This window comes from Plecotus auritus, assembly GCF_963455305.1.
Source record: "Plecotus auritus genome assembly, chromosome: 1".
NCBI lineage: Eukaryota > Metazoa > Chordata > Mammalia > Chiroptera > Vespertilionidae > Plecotus > Plecotus auritus.
The window spans coordinates 130,463,363-130,469,920 of NC_137770.1; positions in this window are offsets into that span (position 1 = coordinate 130,463,363).

The window sequence follows — 6,558 nt, forward strand, 5'->3', positions numbered from 1 at the left end:
TAATTCTCTTTTCTCTGGTGATCTCTTATATTGGGGGTATTGGTGTTGTGAGTACATTCGTGTTTTTTCCCTTTTGTGTCATGACTTGGGGAGGTGAATTTTATCCTGTCCAGCCAATGTGCTAGAGAGCGAGCCACATAACCAGACACCTGGAGAGGAAACTCCATCCACGAATGGGTCAATAATGCCCCGGACCCAACTACAGAGGCAGGAAGAAGGCAGCAGTGAGGGAGAGAGCATGAGTGAGTGAGGGAGCAAAGGAGGAGTGTGTGGTCATGTGGTGTGTGTGTGTGTGTGTGTGTGTGTGTGTGTGTGTGTGTGTGTGAGTGAGGCACAGTTAGATCCTGCAGGACCTTCAGGGGCAGGCTAACTGGGCTCGCCTAAGTAGGCAGTCTCTACTACCATTGCAAACAGTACTGGGAGGCTGGTTCTTCTTCAGAGGCCTAGCCTTTTTGAAGGGGAGAGCTGCTGTAACTGGGAGCCCAGCCTCACCTCCACCCAGGGTGCCCTCAGAGAACACCCGAGACTCTACAGCCACCCCTGCCAGGGACCTGCTGCCTCAGCTGTGATCCCAAGGTCACTGAGACCCCAGCCATATTGGGCGCAGGCTCCTGTGAGTTCCGAAGTGTGCTTCCCTCTGACCAGCCCAACACTTTAGCCCAGGGCACTGTGACCACATGAGCAGCAGACACGTGAGCAGCCCATTCCTGTCCAAGGAGAACCAGCCCTGGGAGCAGCCTGACCCAGGCCAAAGAACAGCAGCCTCACATGGCCTGCCCCTGTTCAAGGAGCAGCATCTGTGTGAGCAGCAGCTCCGCCCCCCATCCAAGGAGCAGCAACCGCACGAGCAGCCCGCCCCTGTCTGAGGAGCAGCAGCTGCACACAGCCCACACTCAGCACCCGTCTGAGGAGCAGCAGCTGCACAAGCAGCCTGCCCCTGTCCAAGGAGCAGCAGCAGTGTCAGCAGCCCATCCCCATCCAGGAGCAGCAGCTCTGTGAACAGCCTGCCCCCATTTGAGGAGCAGCAGCTTCCCAAGCAGCCCGCCCCACTCTGAGGAACAGCAGCCACACGAGCAGACCACCCATGTCTGAGGAGTGGCAGCCCTGCATAGCCCACTCCAGTCCAAGGATCAGCAGCCACACGCAGCCCACACCTGTGCAACAAGCAGCAAGCTGGGTGAGCAGCCTACCCTCATCCGAGGAGCAGCAGCCACACGTGCAGCTCACTCATCCAAGGAACAGCAGCTGCGCAAGCAGCCAGTCCCCTATCTGAGGAGGAACAGCCACACGAGCAGCCTGCCCCCATCTAAGGAGCAGCAGCTGCATGAGCAGCCCACCGCCATATAAGGAGCAGCAGCCCTGCGACCAACCTGCCCCTGTACAAGGAGCAGCAGCCTCATAAGTAGCTCGCCCCATTCGAGGAGCAGCAGCTACGTGCAGCCAGCACCCATATAAGGAGCAGCAGCTACGTGAGCAGTCTGCCCCCATCCAAGGAGCAGCAGTCGCGTGAACAGCCCACCCCATCCGAGGAGCAGCAACTTCCTGAGCAGCCCACCCCCATCCGAGGAGCAGCAGGTATACAAGCAGCCTCCCCCCACCAGCCAGAGGAGCCAACACTGCTGCAAACAGCACCCACCAGAGGAGCTGCTGCCAACTGAGGAGCAGACACTGCCGTGACCATCCAAGGAGCAACCACAGCCCAAGGAGTCACTGCCACCCAAGGAGCAGACCCTGCACAACTCAACTTCTAGATCCATTGGTGAGAACAAAAATGGGTAGACAAAGATACCCCCAAAGGAAAGAAAAGGAGGAATTGCCAGAAAAGCAGCTAAGTGAAATGAAGACATGCAATATCTCAGAAAAAGAATTCCGAATAAGGGTCATACAGTTCATAAACCAGATGGATGAAAAAATCAACAACTTATGTAAGAATCAAGAAGAAATGAAGAGTGATATAGCTGCAATAAAAAAACACCATGGAAAGTTTCAACAGTAGACTAGGAGAAGAGGAGGATCAAATTAGTGAATTAGAAGACAGGGAAGGAAAACACACCCAAACTGAACTGCAATTAGAGAAAAACAAATAAAAGACAGGAGGAGAGCCTAATGAAGATATGGGACAACATGGAACAAAGAAACATATAAATAATAGGGGTGCCAGCACAACAGGAAGAGGAACAAAGGTTAGAAAACCTATTTGAAGAAATAATGTCCGAAAACTTCCCTGATGTGGGGAAGAAAAAAGTCACACAAGCACAGAGAGTCCCAAACAAGATGAACCCGAAAAGACCCACACCAAGACACATCATAATTACGATGGCAAATGTTCAGGACCAAGAGAGAATCTTAAAGGCTTCAAGAGAGAGACAGAAAGTTATGTACAAGGGATCTCCCATTAGATTATCAAATGATTTCTCAACAGAAACACATCAGGCCAGAAAAGAATGGAATGAAATTTACAAAGTGATGCAAACCAAGGGACTGAATCCAAGAATACTCTATCCAGCAAGGCTATCATTCAAAATTGAAGGGTAAATAAGGAGCTACACAGACAAAAAACAAAACAAAATGGCTAAGGGAGTTTATCACTACCAAGCAGCAATGCAAGAAATGCTAAAGGGAATGCTGTAAAAAGAGGAAATAGAAAATAAGAAGGAACACAGGCACAAAAAACTAAATGGCTACAAACAAGTACCTTTCAATAATAACTATAAACATAAATGGACTATATGCTCCAATCAAAAGACATCGAGTGGTTGAATGGATAAAAAAAAACATGACCCATATATATGCTGTCTACAGGAGACACACCTCAGAACAAGGGACTCACACAGTCTGAAAGTGAAAGGATGGAAAATATATTTTAGGCAAATGGAAATGAAAAAAAGCTGGGGTAGCAATACTTATATTTGACAAAATATACCTCAAAGTGAAGTCCATAACAAGAGATAAGGAAGTCCACTTCATAATACTAAAGAGATCAATACAACAAGAAGATATAACCCTGATAAAGATATATGCACCCAATACAGGAGCACCCAAATACATAAAAAAAAAAACTCCTGGAAGATATCAAGTGAGAGATTGACAACAATACAGTCATTGTAGGAGACTTTAATACACCACTGATATCAATGGATAAATCCTCAGGACAAAAAAAATTAGCAAAAAAAAAATAATAATAATCTTAAATGACTCACTAGATCAGATGGACTTAATTGACATCTTCAGAACATTTCACCTCAAAGCCACAGAATATACATTCTTATCAAGTATACAGGGACATTTTCAAAAATAAACCACATTTTGGGTACAAGCAAAGTCTCCCCAAATTCAAGAAGATTGTAATAATATCAAGCATCTTCTCAGACTACAATGGCATAATATTATAAATAAATTACAATATAAACAATCAAAAAAACTCAAACATTTGGAAGCTGAATAGCATGCTATTAAACAATGATTGCGTTACTAAAGAGATCAAAGAAGAAATTAAAAACATCCTGGAAACTAATGACAGTAAAAACACAACAATCCAAAATCTATCGGACACAATGAAAGCAGTCCTGAGAGGGAAGTTTATAGCTCTACAAGCCTACCTCAAAAAAAAAAATAGTAGTAAAGAAGGAAATAATAAAGATCAGAGCAGAAATAAATGACATAGAGACCAAAAAAAAAAATAATACAAAAGATCAATGAAGCCAAGAGCTGGTTCTTTGAAACAAGATTGATGAACCTCTAGCCAGGCTCACCAAGAAGGAAAAAGAGAGGACACAAGTAAACAAAATGAGAAATAAAAGAAGAGAAATGACAACAGACCCCACAGAAATACAAAGGATTCTTAAAAAATACTATTAACAACTCTATTCCAACAAACTAGACAACCTGTAATAAGTGGACATATTCCTAGAAAAATACAACCTTCCAAAACTCACTCAGGAAGATTCTAAAAATCTCAATAGGCTGATAACTATGGAAGAAATTGAAGCAGTCATCATAAAGCTTCCAGCAAACAAAAGCCCGGGGCCAGACGGCTTCACAGGGGAGTTTTACCAAACATTCAAGGAAGAACTAAAATTTATCCTCCTCAGACTATTCCAAAAAATTCAAGAGGAAAAAACACTTCCAAGCTCATTCTATGAAGTCAGCATCACCCTAATCCCAAAACCAGATAAAGACAACACAATGAAAGTGAACTACAGGCCAATATCCCTCATGAACATAGATGCCAAAATCCTCAACAAAATTCTGGAAATTGGATCCAGCATTACATCAGAAAATCATACATCATGACCTAAAAGTAGGATTTATCCCAGGGATGCAAGGATGGTACAATATCTGCAAATCAATAAAGTGATACATCACATAAACAAATTGAGAGATTAAAATCACAGTGATATCAACTGATGCAGAAAAAGCATTAGACAAAATCCAGCACCCTTTCTTGATAAAAACTCTCAGCAAGGTGAGAATAGAAGGATCATACCTCAACATAATAAAAGCTATATATGACAAACCCACAGCCAACATCATACTCAATGGGCAAAAACTAAAACCATTTCCCCTAAGAATAGGAACAAGACAGGGATGCCCACTCTCACCACTCCTGTTTGACATAGCACTGGAAGTAATAGCCATTGCAATCAGACAAGAAGAAGAAATAAAAGGCATCCAAATTGGAAAAGAAGTAAAACTGTCCTTATTCACAGATGACATGATACTGTACATAGAAAACCCAAAAGACTCCATCAAAAAATTATTAGACTTTATAAAGTCTACAAGGATACAAAATTAACACCAAGAAATCTATGGCATTTCTATACACCAATAGAGAACTTACAAAAAGGGAGACTAAAAAAGCAATCCCATTTAACATAGCACCAAAAAAAATAAGATACCTAGGAATGAACTTAATAATGAGGTAAAAGACCTGTATGCGGAAAACTACAGGACACTGAAAAAAGAGAAAGAGGAAGACATAAACATATGGAAGAACATACCATTTTCATGGATTGGTAGAATCAGCATCATTAAAATGTCCATACTGCCCAAAGCAATCTATAGATTCAATGCACTCCCCATTAAAATACCAATGGCATATTTCACAGACCTAGAAAGAACTCTCCAAAAATTCATCTGGAATTTTAAAAAAAAAAGACCCCGAATAGCTTCAGCAATCCTGAGAAAGAACAAAGTAGGTGGGATCTCAATACCAGATATCAAGCTGTATTACAAAGCCACTGTTCTCAAAACAGCCGGTATTGGCACAAGAACAACCATACAGATCAATGGAATAGAATAGAGAACCCAGAAATCGACCCAAACCATTACGCTCAATTAATATTTGACAAAGGAGGCAAGAACATACAATGGAGTCAAGATAGTCTCTTCAATAAATAATGTTGGGAAAATTGAACAGATACATGCAAAAATATGAAAATAGACCACCAACTTACACCATACACAAAAATAAGCTCAAAATGGATAAAGGACTTAAACATACTAGAGGAATCCATAGGCAGAAGAATCTCAGACATATGCTGAAGCAATTTCTTCACTGATACTGCTCCTAGGGCAATGAAAACCAAAGAGAAAATATACAAATGGGACTACATCAAAATAAAAAGCTTTTGCACAGCAAAAGAAACCATCAACAAAACAACAATAAAGCCCACTGTATGGGAGAACGTATTTGCCAATGTTATCATCGATAAGGGTTTAATCTCCAACATTTACAGGGAACTTATACAACTTAACAAAAGGATGTAAACAACCCAATCAAAAAAATGGGTAATGGACCTAAATAGACACTTTTAGAAAGAAGACAGAAGGAAGGCCAAGAGACATATGAAAACATGCTCAAAGTCACTAAGCATCTGAGAGATGCAAATCAAAACCACAATGCGGTACCATCTCACACCTGTCAGAATGGCTATCATCAACAAATCAACAAATGACAAGTGCTGGCGAAGATGTGGAGAAAAAGGAACCCTCTTGCACTGCTGGTGGGAATGCAGACTGGTGCAGCCACTGTGGAGAACAGTATGGAGTGTCCTCAAAAAACTAAAAATGGAATTCCCATTTAACCCAGTAATCCCACTTCTAGGAATTTATCCCAAGAAACTAGAAACACCAATCAGAAAGGATATATGCACCCCTGTGTTCATAGCAGCACAATTCACCAAAGCTAAGATTTGGAAACAGCCTAAATGCCCATCAGCAGATGAGTGAGTTAAAAAACTGTGGTACATCTACACAATGGAATACTACACTGCGGTAAAAAAGAAGGAACTTTTACCATTTGCAACAGCATGGATGGAACTGAAGAGCATTATGCTAAGCGAAATTAGCCAGTCAAAGAAAGATAAATATCACATGATCTCACTCATTTATGGAATATAATGAATAACATAAACTGATTAACAAAAACAGATCCAAAGACAGAGAAGCATTGATCAGACTGTCAAACCTCAGGGGGAAGGTAGGGGAGGGTGGGGGTAAGGGGGAGAGAGCAACCAAATGACTTATATGCATGCATATAAACCTAACGAATGGATA